This window comes from Schistocerca cancellata, chromosome 8 (assembly GCF_023864275.1).
Source record: "Schistocerca cancellata isolate TAMUIC-IGC-003103 chromosome 8, iqSchCanc2.1, whole genome shotgun sequence".
NCBI classification, from domain to species: domain Eukaryota; kingdom Metazoa; phylum Arthropoda; class Insecta; order Orthoptera; family Acrididae; genus Schistocerca; species Schistocerca cancellata.
Window position 1 is genome coordinate 501,818,785 of NC_064633.1, and position 19,115 is coordinate 501,837,899.

The following is a 19,115-nucleotide window of genomic DNA, read 5'->3' on the forward strand; positions in this document are numbered from 1 at the left end:
TTCTGAAAACATCTATCATGTGAAACCCAACTAGACTTTTCTCACATGCCATCCTGAAAGCTATGGATAAAGGCGGTTGTGTTGGATGCAATATTTCTCGTTTTCTGCAAAGCGATTGAGTCAGTACCATATCTAGGCTTATTATCAAAAATACGATCGTGTGGGGTTTAAAGCAAAATTTGTGACTGGTTTAAAGATTTTTTGGTAGCAACGATGTAGCAAGGTCCTTTGGATGCAGGCATTCAATACGTAGTGCAACTCATTGTTTTCTAAAAGAGGTAGGTTTTATTCAGTATTCCAATACACCATATTATTCCACACTCTTTTTAGTACAAAACCCTATTCTTTAAGATGATCTCCCTTCTATGCGACGGCCTTACCCCACGTTATTTATTTATTTATTTATTTATCGTATGATACAGAGCTTGGATCAAATACATAATTTTAAGAGTATGCAGTGTAAGAAATAACAAGCAAAATACATGTAGAGAATCAAATGTTCAAAGTATTATGCTGAATTACCTACACATGACACAACTTCATAGATTTCTAAGTCAAATCTGTTGATCCACCCTTCGGGTGATGCATGTTGGATGTCATTTCGTGATCCCCAAAGGGTCGTTTGCGGCATTCACCAACAATTTGATTAATTGTTTGCAGGGCAGCTCCACAGTCACAATCTGGAGATGTTTCCCAGGCCCATTTGTGCTTTAGAGACCCGCAGTTCCCTTGGCCTTTTCGGATGCGGTTGATGGTTATCCACTGGCGTCTGGAGAGTGTGAAACCTGGATCTCGCGTGGAAGGCTTTTCAACCAGATGGCCGTTGAACAGTGACGATTCTTCCCACTGACTTCTCCATACTTCGTTGATGTTAAAGTCGGAGGCTTCAAGATGTTATGCAGTTCGCCAAGGTGGTTTTATTGACTTCAGACGCTGATGTTCTGCTATTAATATATCGCTGTGTAGGGGTATATGGGGTTTCTTCTGAATGTTTCTCCAGGTCTTCACGAGAACATCAGATCTTCGTAGAGCTGGAGGTTGGATGTTACTTAAAACAGGTAGCCATGCAGTTTGAGTGCTACGTATGCAGCCTGTGATAAGTCGCATTGTCTGTTTGAGTTGCGCATCTATCTTGCTACAGTGAACACTGTTCATCTAAGTTGGACAACAGTATTCAGCGACAGAGTATGATAGTGCCAAAGCAGTTGATCTTAGCGTTTGAGCGCTGCAACCCCAGGAGGTACCAGCAAGTTTCTGAATGATATTATTACGGGTCTTCACTTTTGCGGCCTCGTTCGAGAGATGTTGTCGGAAAGTTAGGGGCCTATCGAGTGTTATTCCGAAGTACTTCGGTGTGCTGCAGTACTTCAAGGTTTGGCCTCTGAGTTTAACTTCTGGTTTATAGTCAGAGGCCTGAAAGTCCGCTCAGTACCAATCTACTGCTTGAAGTCGGAGTCAACGTCTTGCTACATCAACAGCCTCCACATCATCTACGTACTGCTTCCCAGGGAGTGCATCCTTTAACAGACCAAATGGATGGAAATCGGAATGTGCGAGATCCATGCAGTAGAGTGGATGAGGAAGAACAGTTCAACGAAGTTTTGTGACCTCCTCTCGGGTGTGCAGACACGTGTGGCCTTGGGTTGTTATGGAGAAGGAGACATTCTTTTGCATTTTTGTGGCGATCAAAACGTACAAGCCGTTTCTTCAGTTTCCTGAGGGTAGCTCAATACACTCCAGAGTTAATCATTGCGCCGTTAGGGAAGACATCAGACAGAGTAACACCTTACGAGTCTTAATGGCCTTCACCTTGAAGTTCCCGGCCGTATGTCCGGCTTTATGCTTTTTCTTCAGAGGAGAGATAGCGTGACGCCACTCCATAGACAGCGGTTTTGTTACCGGTTCAAAATGATGAATCGATGTTTCAACGCTAGTGACGACGTTCGACTAAAATTGTCACGATCAGCGTCGTAACATGCAAGCAGTAGGACACAGACACAGTCCTACGCTACCCTTTACGGTATTCTGTTAGGCGGCGAGGAACTAAGAGGGAACACATCTTCGAATACCCCAACTGGTGGAAGAGTGTCAGCACTACATCAAGATCTACATCTACATTTATACTCCGCAAGCCACACAACGGTGTGTGGCGGAGGGCACTTTACGTGCCACTGTCATCACCTCACTTTCCTGTTCCAGTCGCGTATGGTTCGCGGGAAGAACGACTGCCGGAAAGCGTCCGTGCGCGCTCGAATCTCTCTAATTTTACACTCGTGATCTCCTCGGGAGGTATAAGTAGGAGGAAGCAATATATTCGATACCTCATCCAGAAACGCACCCTCTTGAAACCTGGACAGCAAGCTACACCGCGAAGCACAGCTCCCATCTTGCAGAGTCTGCCACTTGAGTTTGCTAAACATCTCCGTAACGCTATCACGCTTACCAAATAGCCCTGTGACGAAACGCGCCACTCTTCTTTGGATCTTCTCTATCTCCTCTGTCAACTGGACCTGGTACGGATCCCACACCAACAGAGACATCTAGTCGTGCGGAGAGGTGTTGAATACTGATTGTTTCACCTCGACTGAGAGTGTCCGCACGTTCCAAAACTGAACACGGGAAATCAGAGAGGTTGCGCGACCTTGTTGCGATGACGACAGACGCCTCGTCCAAAGACTCATCGTGCTTTTGTTCACTGCCATTTGTTCGTACACATTCAGCAAGCGCCTATCTGCGATGCCCTGGTTTTCCGCTAAAAGACGCTTAACGACAGCTCTCTGCCTGGACTGCACCTCCGCTACTTAGTCCTGTCTGAAGGCTATCTATAGCGCCGCCAGACGTAGAAAGTTCAGGAAACTATAGGGGATGAAGCGGGAATATTCCATGATGTTCCACAAAAAAATTATGTTCGTTTTCAATCGAAATTATCCGAGAAGAAAGTGTTCTGCATTGCTTAGTGCACGTCCCTGGTAGACGTATATGAATGTGGTGAACTTTACAGCAGTATAGGCAGTCGTTTTAGTAAAATACGCGTCGGACAGACCATTTGGGGCAGGCTTACGGCGAACGTCGGCGGACCTGCCCGCTCGGCCGCAAAGCCGCGCTGTCGCCCGCGGTCGGCGCGGCGGTCGGCAGTGGGTGGGTGACGTATTCGGCAGCGCCAGCCGCAGCCGCAACCCGCGCTACATAGAAAGCACGCCGCGCTGCGCCGCGATTCCGCTATGTTTTATTCGGCGCGCTGTTTATTTTTCAGCGGCGCCGCCGGCACATAAATCGATAGTCGGCCGCGGCCCGGACGCTAAGCGGCAGAGCACAGAGCACAGAGGCGCTTATTGCCTGCCGGCCGCCGGCCCCGCGATCACAGCCAGCGGCCGGCCACGGAGTCCTGACCCACTTAGCGGGCAGCGCGGCGCGCTTTCTGCCCTCGCATGGGAACGGCGCCGCGCGGCGTCTGCAATGCAGATGAGGGCCTCCGCTGCTCCACCGGGGAGCGCAGAGGAGGACGGGCCCACCAAAGAGGGCCGGCAGGCAAATAATAACAAATGCAAAATTTCGGCACTGCAGCACTGTCGCCAGGCCAGAATGCCTTCCGTTAAATTCACTCGTGCCTTTAAGTGGAACAGAAAATGAGGAAAATAGGCAGGAAAATCTTGCAAATCAAGAAGTAACAAAGAAATTTATAAAATAATAACTTCCAATGCTGACCGACAACTGTAGAACCAATTGTCGAGTTGTGATGCGAGGGTCGGCACGAATAATGGCATCCGCATGATTCAACATGTCTGGAGCAGTGGCTGTCGCAGGACGTCCTGAACGGGGCTGATCATGGAGTCCAGTTTTTGCATTTCCTGAGGCTGTGACTTTCTTTACCCACCGCCCAGCCGGCCGGGGTGGCCGAGTGGTTCTAGGCGCTACTGTCTGGAACCGCGACACCACTACGGTCGCAGGTTAGAATCCTTCCTCGGGCATGGATGTGTGTGATGTCCTTAGGTTAGTTAGGTTTAAGTAGTTCTAAGTTCTAGTGGACTGATGACCTCAGAAGTTAAGTCCCATAGTGCCCAGAGCTATTTGAACCATTTGAACCCACTGCCCAACTGTACTCCTATCAACTGCAGCATCGTCATAGGCTACACACAAACGTTTATGGATGTTCACGATTGTTTATTTTTCTGCACACAAGAATTCAATAACAGTACGCTACTTGTAACACCACTGTACTACGGCTCTGTCATCCGCCAGAACGGTTTGAAACTCCTCCGGTGCAGAGCAGAAACATCAAATGTGAAGCACCAACAACGATGTTTGTCCATGTACATTAATGGCTCTTTTTTTTAAAAAATGTGGGGAATTTCTTATTGTGTTAAATAAACTTCTCCACCCCTAAAGTTCGCACAATAACCGAGTGGATTGCAGTCGATGTGTGATGTCTTCTAGTTGCGGTCACATAATTAAGTCGTTTCTGGATATGAGACCAGGTCATTACGCTGTTTATTTATAAATCTAAAGTACCGGCTACTGATGAATCTGGTTTCGTCAGGGTGGTGTATTATGCTCACCATGATAAATACCAGTTGCAACTGTCGTCAAAACTTTGCTCTTCTGAACAACACAGCAGTATGGTCCACACCCACAAACGATTTATTGAAAACGCGAATGGCGGAGGAAGCATACTCAAGCATACTGCGGGCACTTTTCCATCAGGACAGTCATGTGTGGTCAGGATGCATCAAGCTTAAGAGGAGATCCCTTCTATAGGGGCTATGACACACATACCGTCGCTACATCTGTTCTTTTGCACGTTTGTAACATGCCCCGAGGGCGTATACAGGAACATGTAGCGAGAATAGCTCTCCATGCTAAAACAAGAAGCGAAACTATACCCTGCGAAAAATACCGATTTCCTAAGTCACGCGCTACTTCATTGCGAGGAGAATGCATCCGGTGAGTTGTTGGGCATACTGAGAAACTTCTCAAAGCACACAGCAAACAATGCCTGATCTTTAATCTGGACGACTGGAGCGAGGTCTTTACGAGGGTAAGTGAGGTACTGGTTGAATTTCTTGGGATAGATGATGATCCCAACTCTGGCTTTTACTATGTGGTCGATATTTACTGCAGTATAGTTGAATATGGTCCCCAAAAGCCGTAAATAATGCTACAGGCTATATTCAGCTCCCATTACAACGCTCTTGTTATTAATTAATACTATGATTAGTTACTTAAAAAGAGCATCACTAATATTAACAGAGAACCTATTTCGATTGTTTAGGGTTTTATTTCCGATAACCATCTCTGAACGAAAGTTCAGTCATGAGATTCTCGGATTCATCCAAAGCTTTTCGGCATTACGTAGTGAAGCAGTCACCCCTGACGGAGGGTATGTCGTCTGTAAACGATAATCGTGTACAACAGGGGAAGCAGAGACGAGCAATTTGATAACAGACACTTGTGGTCTATCAGTCCGGGAAACAACTATTAGCTCTATAACAGCCACCTAAGTTACAGTGCCTGTGTACTGCACGACATCTTGGAATTCCTCTCATCCTCTTATATTATCGCCTTGATCGTGCACTTAAAAATTGTAAAATTGATGTTAATGTACATCTTACATCAAAATTTTGTGAATTTTAACAACTTTCGATATCTGTATGCGCCAAATAAAACCGTTACAGTGGCATTAGTGTAAATGCCATAAGTGCAGATAATTTTATGCATGGTATCTTAACAACCAAAAACATCAGTGTAATGTTTGATTTTGCTTTGGGCATACAGTCATCTCACAGACATATCATATAATTTACAGCCTGATGTTTTCTGCATGGCCATAACTGCACTACTAAGTGGACTGTGCAAGTCTGTGTAGGCTACCGGTATTGCGTCCACACATCGCCACTTCAAATTTGTCCTGCTGTTCAAGGGAAAATAAATATTAACGGCTTGCCTTTGCCTCATATACTTGGAGGTTCTAACTGAACTAAAATCGTACTACACATAGTAGCTATAATATTTAATCTGAAAATGAAGTGATTAATGATGTACATCATTCTCAGTCACCAGTGAAAATGTCTGCACCATTACCCACTACATCTTTTATGTATATATCAGGGATAGTCAATAAATAATGCAATATATTTTTTCTTGGTCAGTTTTGGTTGAAAAGTTGAGGAATTTGCTGTGAGACGTCGTGGAATATTGCCACTTTCGTCCCTATCCTATAGTCTCATGATTTTCCGATCGGTGGTGGCAACTGTGCGTAGCTTTCAAGATGACGTCTGTAAATCAGGAACATTCTAAGGAGAGAGCTGCCATTCAGTTTCTTTTGGCAGAAACACTGAACGTCACAGGTATTCAAAGGCTCCTTCTGAATGTCTATGGAGACATGTTGGTGAACAAAAGTACGTTGAGTCGTTGGGCGAGGCGTCCGTCATCATCGCAACTAGGTCTCGCAGACCTGTCTGATCTCTGCGTGACGATCGATGGATCACAATCAAACTCCTCACTGCACAACTGAACGTCTCAGTTGATAGTGCTGATACGCTCGTCCAGTAACTTGGGTACTCAAAGGTGTTTGCTCGCTGGGTTCTTCGCCGCCTAACGGAAAACTATAAACATCAAAGAAGGTTATTCTATGTGGAGCTGTTTGTGAGGTACGAGTCTGATCGTGTCAATTTTTGGTCGAACATAGTCACAGACGATGAAACATAGGTTCACCATTGTGAACCGGAAACAAAACGACAATTAGTGGAGTGGCGCCACGCCACCTCTCCTTCGAAGAAAAAACCTAAATTGCACCGTCAGCTGGCAAATTCACGTCGACGGTCTTCTGGGACTCTGGAGGGGATATTCTGTCTGATGTACTTCCTCGTGGTGCAGCGATCAACTCTGAAGGGTATTGCGCTATCCTATTGAAGAAACAACTTTAGCGTGTTCGTTGCCACAAAAATTCAAAGCAACTTCTTCTTTTCTGTGACAACGCAAGATCTTACACAATTCTTCGACCCCAGAGAGAAGTTCACAAAACTTCATTGAGCTGTTCTTTCTTATCCACTCTATAACCCAGATCTCGCACATTCCAACTTCCACCTGTTTGGATCAAATGGTTCAAATGGCTTTGAGCATTATGAGACTTAACATCTGAGGTCATCAGTCCCCTAGAACTTAGAACTAGTTACACCTAACTAATCTAAGGACATCACACACATTCATGCCCGAGGCAGGATGCGAACCTGCGGCCGTAGCGGTCGCGCGGTTCCAGACTGAAGTGCCTAGACCCGCTCGGCCACCCCCGTCGGCTACCTGTTTGGCCCAATGTACGATGCACGGGAAACTGTACATAGATGATGGGTACCTTATTGATGTAACAAGGTGTAGGCTCCGACATATACCAACTGAGTGGTACCACGTGTGCATACAGCCCATCCCTGCAAGGTGGTGTAGGGCCGTAGCGTTGAACAGAGTTTATGTTGAAAACAAGGCTTTGTAGCCACAACAGTGGGGAATAATATAGCATATTGTTATCCTGAATAAAACCAACCTGCTTGGAGAAACAAAGGGATCGCATACTCACTGAACACCCATCGTATGTAATGGAGTATGAGTGCAGATAATTTTGTCGACGACTGATGACAGCGTGATGAACAACATTACATCAGCGTTTACTTTATTTACAGACTAATAATTAGAACTATTATGTGTAGTATGTTTCTGGTGTAGAGAAAACTGTTCTCAAACGTGTATTTCGTTAAATTACAGACCGAGTATTTACACGACGTCTTGTTAGAAATAACCTAACTGAGTTGATGTCCGATTGTTTCTCGCCTAGAAGAACCCGTTGTACTTCCGAACAGCGTAGATGTGGAGAATGTAATTCCGTCTAGTCACCAGATTTTGTAAATCACCCACAGTTTTTATCCTGATCCAGCGAACATAGCAAGGTTAGATTATATATCTGTTCACTTATCCCTCTAATCATAACGACCAAGTAATTATCGTAAGAGTGGCGTGACTCTAAGTATGAGACAAACATCGATCACGTGGATTCACAGATGTCACATTCAGTTTTGCCCTCGCCGCGAAGCTTAGACGACTAGCAAACAAACAAGTTGAACTCTACTGGTCAGTACCCGAATCTAATGACGGACGCACGATTTACACGCACGACCTTTCAAACTTTAGTGTCTGCCAACCCAATTTGAAAATAACAGCACGAGCTTTTGTAACTCTTCCCTCCAAAAGGCACACTTCACTCACGCAACTGCAGCAGCATTAATTTAAAGGAAAGAGATTGGCAGAGTAAAAGAAAAATATTTGTAACTAACTATTGGTCAAAAAAGCTACATTGAAAGTTAATAGTTCACTTCCAGGATTTTATTTATGCAGCAAAAGTTAAGAAAAAATGGAACAAAATATTTCAGTAATGTAACAAACGATTTACTATATGAACTTCTCATTTCTACTAGTCTTTAATAGGGGACAGCTTATCTGTTCCTTCTTGCAGAGACGTGTCAGCGTATTGAGATGACGGCAGCGGTTTTAGCAGATGAACGTTGTATAGCAACTCAGTTTGTCTTATTTCCGAGTCGATGTATGCTTGTGAAGTACCATCTGAGTTTGGCTGCAAAGTTATCCGTAGTGGCCTTCAGCATCCACTGGCTGTATAGATATAATTTTTGGTCATAATCCACAGGTTTATCATGTACACGTTTATTACTCGTCACGTATACCTGGAATTCTATTTTCAGTACTTTATAAAAGGTTCGTGATAATTTCCGACCGCGATATAGCAGTTCGTGACGTTTGCAAATGTCTACCCCAATAGCAAATTCACAGACAGTGAAACCGTTCTTGCATAAGATCCACAGCTGTAATTACGTTAACCGTATCAGTTACGGCTTCCAACACTCAGATGTTCAATAAGAAGACAAATATAGTACGCAGTTTTATGAAGCCTTGGTTCTCGCGATGCGGTTATTGTAAAAATAGTTTCACTCACACGGTAGAAATAACTATAACGCCTACTTGCGTGGGCTTTGTTGGCATTGACGGAGACACAGTCCGTTTAATAATACTGAAACCGTACGATATTTCTGTTCGTAATGATCACTCCATTTTCATTGTTCACTACGACGTTAATCTCAATCGTCAATAGTTAAGTTCCACTATTCCCTGTCTCTGGAGGTTTTTGCATCTCAAATCAACAACGTGCGTCTCCCCATTCTGTCGCGCACTCATTCACTAACACCCCCTCACCGTATATCGATACTCAGCAGCGCTTTCGATGTCGCCCTCTGTGCTTTCATGTCTACGATTTACACGGCATTTCTTCATTTTGCCATTAACATTAATAAACAAAAGAATTTGAAGTCATTCTCCAGTCAAGTAATTGTAAGATAACGTATTTATCCATTAGAGAAAAGGAAATAATTTGCAGTTACATTTTGACATTATTACTAGACACAGCCATGCTGCACTAACAGAGATCTGAGTTCTTAGTACAGAAAAGTAAAAGAAATGAGAGAACAAAAGGGGAAAAATTACCTATGGCTAAGAGTTATATCTTCACATTAGGTTGGTAAATACTTCTGTGTAGAAGGACCGAGGCACAAGTAAGCGAAGCTCTGATGTGTGTAGATGTTAAGGTATTACTGATCACAGTATACCGACGTATACCTCTAATGCCCTGTTTGGTGACAGACAGAGGAAGGGAAAGAGAAAGAGAGAGAAACAGAGAAAGAGAGAGAGGGAGGGAGAGAGAGAGAGAGAGAGAGAGAGACGGTGGAAGTGAGTGCCCTATACCGGACCCCAATTTGTTAAAAGCAAGTTATATTTAACTTATAATGGTGCATAACAACATAAGTTAAATATTACCTGCCTTTAACAAAATGGAGGTCCAATATTGGACACTTTCTTCCAATGTCGCTATTGCTATTAGAAGATATAACTAAAAGCTATTGTGAAAAGAAATTATTTTCAGAGGCCTTATATGTAATGAGCTTGAAAAATAACTCTCAAATTCCGACAAGTTTTAAAACTACTCAAAATAGCACCAAAAAATTAGGAAAGCTACTAAATTAGAGGAAAGATAATCTAGTTATGTTGAAAGTGTAATATAACATTTTCCAGAAACTGTTAGAAATTTTCTGTGTTGTCTTTGCTGTACCCAAGGGGCCTGCTGCAGCATGTTCCTCAAGGCTTTCTTTATAACGGTTTAGTTCCGTGGAGTTAAATAAAATGACTAACCCACTTTTTCCCAGAAATTTCGTCTTTAAAAGGGTGCTCATTGTAATATGTTTCACCACTGGTAAGGCCTTTATTAACTAATCATTACAACTATACTCAAAGAAGAAGCTTTCACAGCAAGAGAATATTAAACCAGCTTTTCTGCAAGTTGGTTACCCAAAATTGTAATAGAGCCCCTTTTTCTCCTACTTCATCAGGTGTACCGGTCTCATGCTGCACAATCTATAAGTTCTATTTTTGAATAATAAAAATGTTTACTTGCCTTTTTCCACCCCAGTTCCTTTTTCTGAACTGCACCAATAGCTTCAGTCATGTTAGTCGGATTCCATTATCTTTGAACAATGTTGCCCATCATCTACAATAGAATTTTAAAACAAGAAACAGTAGACTTTAAACATGAGTAAGTAAGATATCCTGTTGAAGCATCTGAAGAGGGAGATCCACTTTATGCGACTATAGCCTACTTTTTTTGACTAAATTTTTAACCCATCGTACACTGTCGGAAAAAGAAAAGAAATTAATACAACCTTTTAGGTGTTTTCAGCTCACTCAAGATGCAGTAGTACACGTGGAGTACTTGAAATGATTACATTTACAGAAAATTCCGGTGTTCTTGCGGGCCAGAGAAGTAGGTGCAAGTCTTGAGGAGCACTTTGAGTTTCACGGGCAATTTTTGGGCGAGCTTTATCCTGTTCGAACAACAAATCATCCTTCTGCTACAAAGACAGCGAAAGAACCGGTCTAACAACATTCTGGTACGTCATTCGCTGGCATATCAAAGGTGAGCAAGAGCTGTAGCTTGTCGCATCCCAGACCAGACGACCTGTGTTGTGGCCAGTGTGTCTTGGACGAATGCACCGTACGAGACAACGCTCCACATATACAGGGTGAGTCATCTAACATTACCGCTGGATATATTTCGTAAACCACATCAAATACTGACGAATCGATTCCACAGACCGAACGTGAAGAGAGGGGCTAGTGTAATTGGTTAATACAAACCTTAAAGAAAATGCACGTAAGTGTGTTTTTTAAGACAAACCTATGTTTTTTTAAATGGAACCCCGTTAGTTTTGTTAGCACATCTGAACATATAAGCAAATACGTAATCAGTGCCGTTTGTTGCATTGTAAAATGTTAACTACATCCGGAGATATTGTAGCCTAAAGTTGACGCTTGAAACCTCCGACGTTCAGTCGCCGTAGACTGCCACAATACGCTGTTTCATATCCTCTGGGGTTGTAGCCACATCACGGTACACATTGAACTATAACGTAACCCACAGAAAGAAGTCCAGAGGTGTAAGATCAGGAGAACGGGCTGGCCAATGTATGCGTCCTCCACGTCCTATGAAACGCCCGTCGAACATCCTGTCAAGGGTCAGCCTAGTGTTAATTGTGGAATGTGCAGGTGCACCATCATGCTGATACCACATACGTCGACTCGTTTCCAGTGGCACATTGTCGAGGAACGTTGGCAGATCATTCTGTAGAAATGCGATGTATGTTGCAGCTGTTTGGGCCCCTGCAATGAAGTGAGGACCAATGAGGTAGTCGCCAATGATTCCGCACCATACATTTTGTTGTGACTTGGCAAGACAGCCAAGCCACTATGATTGGTAGCCGAAAGGCACGCGTTAAGCTCACGCAGGCTGGCGTGAGGTCTGGAACATTAAAGAAGTTGAGTCTAGTAAAAAAGTACGGATCTTCTGGAATACTTAACTTTAATCCATAATTGGTGAACATCGGTCAGACGGTACATGCATCACAAGATAAATAGAATATGATAATGGCGCCTTGTTAGGTCGTAGCAAATGACGTAGCTGAAGGCTATGCTAACTATCGTCTCGGCAAATGAGAGCGTAATTTGTCAGTCAACCATCGCTAGCAAAGTCGGCTGTACAACTGGGGCGAGTGCTAGGATGTCTCTCTACACCTGCCGTGTGGCGGCGCTCGGTCTGCAATCACTGACAGTGGCGACACGCGGGTCCGACGTATACTAACGGACCGCGGCCGATTTGAAGGCTACCACCTAGCAAGTGTGGTGTCTGGCGGTGACACCACACATTTACAGTCCACGGTCGCTGTCGCTCTACCTGTCTGAGCCAGCGAGGATTGTCCACGGACCAGTAATGCATGTTCGGTAGATTCACTGCCCGTGGTTTGTGAAACCCGCTTCATCGGTAAACAAATAGAACGGCAACGCATTCTCTGTTAATGCCCATTGACAGAATTGCACTCGATGATTAAAGTCATCACCATATAATTGCTGATGTAGCGACACATGAAACGGGTGAAAGCGGTGACGATGCCGTATGCGCATGACAGACACTACTTTGACTCAGTTCACCGGCTCTCGCAATGTCCCGTGTACTCATGTGTGGGTTCATGGCAATAGCAGCTAACACACCAACTGCACCTGCTTCTCCTGTGATGGGCCTGTTGGGGACCCGTTTGCGTGCTACGACCATACCTGTTGCATACAGTTGGTGGTAGATGTTTTGCAATGTGCGGCACGTCGGATGCTCTCTGTCCGGGTACCGTTCTGCATACACCCTGCAGGCTTCAGCTGCATTTCGTCGACACTCGCCATAGATGAGTATCATCTCCGCCTTTTCAGAGTTCGAATACACCATGGTCACAGCTCCTACAACACTACACTATCACAGACGTCTGGTAACACGGTGTACTGCAGTTGATCTGCGTGCGGAGACGAATGCAGAATAACAATAGCAGCAAGCGCTACATGCGGACACTGCGACAGCTAGACCAAACCACAACAGTGCACTACAGCCACACTCGTAAACACGGTCGTCATCGTAAACATGTCCCAGCAGATGCTGCTCGCCGACCGTGGTCCGTGTTTGTTACAACACGCAACGTCGGAGGTTTCAAGCGTAAACTTTAGGTTACAATATCTCCGGATGTAATTAACATTTTACAATGCGGCAAACGGCACTGATTGCGTATTTGTTTATATGTTCAGATGTGCTAACAAAACTAACGTGGTTCCATTTAAAAAAAACGTAGGTTTGTGTTAAAAAACATACTTCCGTGCATTTTTGTATGGTTTGTATTAAACAATTACACTAGCCCCTCTCCTCACGTTCGGTCTGTGGAATCGGTTGGTCAGTATTTGATGTGGTTTACGAAATATATCCAGCGGTAACTTTAGGTGACTCACCCTGTATATCTACGTCGTACACGCAAACGGCCATCACTTACGAGTAGGCAGGATCTGCTTTCATCACTGAAGACTACGGCGCGCCACTCCATCTTCTAAGTGACCCTCTGAAGTCACCAGCTGTGCAAGTTGATGCTGTGCCATCATCGGGTCAAAATCGACTTCATCTGTTCAAGTGCGTGGTGTAACTGAAACGGTTTAATCATAAAAACTAACTTTAAATCCTATATTGTTCAACGATGCAAATGGGTTGAATGGCTTACATGACAATATCACGGGGAAATAACGAAAATGCAGCACAGAGTAGAAATATTTTCCGTTGGTAAAATATGTAATGGCGAACTCATAAGTGACAAGTGAAGAGAGTGACTTGTCCACTGCGCTACAGAATAGTAGAAACTTAAACTATTATTTACACACCGTCCCACTAGTGGTCAGGAGAATGTAGAGCCAAGTACCAAGGGGGTCCGCTATAAAAGGGAGGGGGGGGGGGAAGCGGTCCAGTTTAGGTCACTTTCAAATGAAAGATGTTTATTTAACTTCCGACGACTAAATATCTAGGAAATGACACGTCGTGTTACGACAGTGTTGTGGGTGAAAAGTCAATATTAGTGAAGCGAACGTATGTCTGTGCCACACCTGGCCACTTTCTGGCCATCCCTCCTGCTTGGGAGAGGGGAACTTCGTATTTTCAAATGGGAAACTCCACTTTTACTGCACAGTCGGACTCTGCTTCGAAAGGTACGTCGTGGTACTAGTACATGGCATAGTAATCAATAAATATCAAGTGTGTTTTTGCAGCTAAGAACTGACGAATTTGTTTCTACGTTTCATTAAATGTAAACGTAAGCCTTTGTGTTCTGACAGTTGATAATATGTTTTACTTTAGAGTCGCAAACTTGACTGTAGAGTACAATACCGTGATACGGTTCAATGTCTCGTCAGAAATTACGTTTTTGTGGTGTTAGATTTGAGTAAGCCTCGTTGCCTCTCACCATTGGGAAACTTGATTTCAATGGGTTTACTTTTCTCTCACCATTGGGGTGCTTGATTTGGCAGGTGCGCCTGTCACTATAACTTCGGAGACGTTTTACCTTATTACAATGGTTGTTGTTCGTATTCCTCTGGTAGCGGCCAGCGCGACAGTTACGGTTGTTGGATGGCAGCACACACTGAAATCTGTCAACATGATGGCTGTGTTGTATAGCATCCAGAGAAAATAATGTGTATAATGGTTTCGGCACTCACCGCAGTCAACCCCGTAGGGAACAGAAAACTACTGTGCCATATGGGTAGCTTATTTGCCAGAAATGTCAGTGTCTAGCCCTATTTTTGGTGCTGTACAATTACCCTTGGAACACCAAAGTAAATTTCAGATGTAAATACCAACCGTTAAAACATAAAGATTTACAAATACATCATAAGTGAAATGACCACGTGCTTAATAACTTGTTTGTCCACTTTGGAACGAAATACATTACTGATTCTCCGCATCATGGATCCGAAAGGTTATTGGTACGTTTGTGGAGGTATGTGGCGTTAGATATCTGCACACAGGTCGTGTAATTTGCTTAAATAACGGGCCGTTGATCTGCGTACGCTGTGATAGTGCCCGATAGCGACCCAAATGTGCTCCATAGGATGTACTTGAGGCGAGACATCAACCTGAGTTCACTACAATGCTGCTCAAACCACTGTAGCACGGTTCTGGCTCCGAGACATGAACAATTATACTGCTGAAAGATTACATCGGTGTCGGCGAAGATATGAAGCATGAAGGCATGTATGTGGCTGACAGCTGCCAACGTGTCTTCGATTACTACCACAGGTCCCATGCCAAAGCAAGAGAATGTCTCCCATAGCATAATACTGCTCCCACTAACCTGCGTCCGTGGCGCGCTGCACATTCCGAGCTGCCGTTCACCTCGATGGCGGCGTTTGTAGAGACGACCGTCGTTCCAGCCTAGCAAAAATGTGATTCACACGAAGAGCCGACACATTTCCATCTATCGACGGTCGAATTCCAATGGCCCCATGTCCACTACAATAGTAACTGGCGATGTCGTCTGGGCAACACGTGAACACTTAGTGGTGGTCTCCATATTCGCTCCATATTCAACAACACGAATTCTTTACAGATGAGTGGAAAAACTAGTAGAAGCTGACCTCGGGGAAGATCAGTTTGGATTCCGTAGAAATACTGGAACACGTGAGGCAATACTGACCTTACGACTTATCATAGAAGAAAGATTAAGGAAAGGCAAACCTACGTTTCTAGCATTTGTAGACTTAGAGAAAGCTTTTGACAATGTTGACTGGAATACTCTCTTTCAAATTCTAAAGGTGGCGGGGGTAAAATACAGGGAGCGAATGGCTATTTATAATTTGTACAGAAACCAGATGGCAGTTGTAAGAGTCGAGGGACATGAAAGGGAAGCAGTGGTTGGGAAGGGAGTGAGACAGGGTTGTAGCCTCTCCCCGATGTTATTCAATCTCTATATTGAGCAAGCAGTAAAGGAAACAAAAGAAAAATTTGGAGTAGGTATTAAAATCCATGGAGAAGAAATAAAAACTTTGAGGTTCGCCGAAGACATTGTAATTCTGTCAGAGACAGCAAAGGACTTGGAAGAGCAGTTGAACGGAATGGATGGTGTCTTGAAGGGAGGATATAAGATGAACATCAACAAAAGCAAAACGCGGATAATGGAATGTAGTCGAATTAAGTCGGGTGATGTTGAGGGAATTAGATTAGAAAATGAGACACTTAAAGTAGTAAAGGAGTTTTGCTATTTGGGGAGCAAAATAACTGATGATGGTCGAAGTAGAGAGGATATAAAATGAAGAATGGCAATGGCAAGGAAAGCGTTTCTGAAGAAGAGAAATTTGTTAACATCGAGTATAGATTTAAGTGTCAGGAAGTCATTTCTGAAAGTATTTGTATGGAGTGTAGCCATGTATGGAAGTGAAACATGGACGGTAAATAGTTTGGACAAGAAGAGAATAGAAGCTTTTGAAATGTGGTGCTACAGAAGAATGCTGAAGATTAGATGGGTAGATCACATAACTAATGAGGAAGTATTGAATAGGATTAGGGAGAAGAGAAGTTTGTGGCACAACTTGACCAGAAGAAGGGATCGGTTGGTAGGACATTTTCTGAGGCATCAAGGGATCACCAATTTAGTATTGGAGGGCAGCGTGGAGGGTAAAAATCATAGGGGGAGACCAAGAGACTAATACACTAAGCAGATTCAGAAGGATGTAGGTTGCAGCAGGTACTGGGAGATGAAGAAGCTTGCACAGGATAGATTAGCATGGAGAGCTGCATCAAACCAATCTCAGGACTGAAGACCACAACAACAACAACATTCAACAATATACAATTCTGCATGAACCAGCATTGTGCTCTTTCGGCAAAGATGCTACGGATTACCACCTACCCCAATTTACAGAGCAGAAAGGCCTCTGAACCTCACGTTTTGTAGAGGGTCGTGGAAGTCCAAGCACTTATCGTCTAGTGGTAATTCGACTGTCCGTCCACCTCTTTCCGTAGATGCTCACGGCGGTAGTACATGAACATTCTACCAACTTCGCTGTTATCGAGACTCTTGTTGACAGGCCTTGCTTAATAGTAGTCTGCTCTTATGTATTGTGCATTAACCTGGGGACCTAGAAAAGACGAAGAGGCTGTTGTGTCTAGACAAGACAGCCTAGACACAATGAGAGGAAGCCGAAAGGCACGCCCTTAAACTCACGCAGGCTGGCGTGAGGTCTGAAACAGGATACGTAATGAATGCGATAAAGAAAAGTACGTAGCTTCTGGAATACTTAACTTTAATCCACATTTGTAGAACATCGCTCTTGATGATACATTAATAGAATCTCAATATCAATTGAATACGGCGCCTTGCTAGGTCGTAGAAAATGTAGCTGAAGGCTATGCTAACTATCGTCTCGGCAAATGAGAGCGTAGTTGTCAGTGAACCTTCCTTGCAAAGTCGGCTGTACAACTGGGACGAGTGCAAGGATCTTTCTCTAGACCTGCCGTGTGGCGGCGCTCGGTCTGCCATCACTGACAGTGGCGACACGCGGGTCCGTCGTATACTAGCGGACCGCGGCCGATTTAAAAGCTACCACCTAGCAAGTGTGGTGTCTGGCGGTGACACCACATTCCTCCCCCGCAAATCGGCGAACGGTTGTGTTATAAGGCTTCCGCCCGCCGTGGGGAGGACCCCTTGTTGACGTATGCGACGAGGTGGGGAGCCTAACAACAGGCGAGGCTGTGCCACCCGCACCCGGCCATTCGGTCCGAGGGGAGCTAGGAAACGCCTGAAAACCTAGTCCAGGGTGCACGCCAACATGAGGTGTATGCGCCCGTAGATAGTCAGTAGGGGCCGAAGGGACGACCTCCATCGAGTCGGAGCACCCGACGGGCGAAGACGACAGATGGTCCGGAGCGGGCAAGAGTTCCATGCCGGAGAACAGCTGGTCACGGGAAGCGGTCGGCGGCGCGTTACCCAGGGAGGCGCCCGGCGGTTGCAGCGACGCGTCCACTGCGGGCGGCGCCGGCGGCGGCTGCGGCGGCGGCGCGACGCCATGGGGCAAAATGGAAGGCATCGTCGGTAACACCTGGGGATGAGGCGAACCAGTAGATGGGTCCCCAGGGCGCTGACCGGACGGCACCGTCGCTGAAAGCAGACGGGGAGCGGCAGAACCCGTGCGACGACAGAGGCGCAGCTGATTGAGATGCCGACGCACCTCACCAGAGGCCCCCAAAACCAGATACATCGCGCGGCCGAGGCAGCGAAGAATGCGCCCTGCGAGCCAATGCCGTGAACCGCGATAGTTGCGATAGTATACAACGTCGCCGGGAGCAAAAGCAAGTGTCTGCCGCTGCACAGGAACCTGATGCGGCGGATGTAGCAAAGACATCAAGGTTCGATGTGGACGACCATGGAGCAACTCAGCCGGCGAGCGACCATCGCGGGGCTGAGAGCGATACGAGGACAAAAAGAGCAATAACGCGTCCTCCCGAGAATGCGAATCTTTCAATTTCAACATCTGTGACTTGAAAGTCCGGACCAAACGTTCAGCGGCACCGTTTGACTGTGGCGAAAACGGCGCGGACGTCAGGTGGTGAATACCATTGGCCTTGCAGAATGACTGAAATTCTGCGGACATGAATTGTGGGCCATTGTCGGAAACAATAGTCTGCGGAAGACCTTCAATGCAAAAGATAGCGGACAACGCTTGGATGGTGGCAGAAGACGTCGTGGAAGACATCCGGACAACAAAAGGAAAATTACTGAAGGAATCGACCAGAACCAAGCATCGATCATTCCAGAATGGACCAGCAAAATCGATGTGTAAGCATTGCCAAGGGGAAGTGGCTTTCGGCCATGCAAAGAATTTCCGCGGTGGCGCGGATTGTTGTTCGGCACACGCCATGCAAGAAGAGCACAAATTCGTAATCGCAGCATCGATTCCGAACCAAGTAGTGTGCTGACGTGCAAGTTGTTTCGTTCGCACTATACCCCAATGTCCTTGGTGCAGAAGCTTTAAGACAGAGGACTGTAATGAACGTGGGACCACGACCCTGGACTGATCATTATCAGAACGCAACAGCAAAACACCACGTCGTACAAAAAGTGCTCCTTGTGAGCAAAAAATCGGCGAACCAACGGATCCTCGATCCA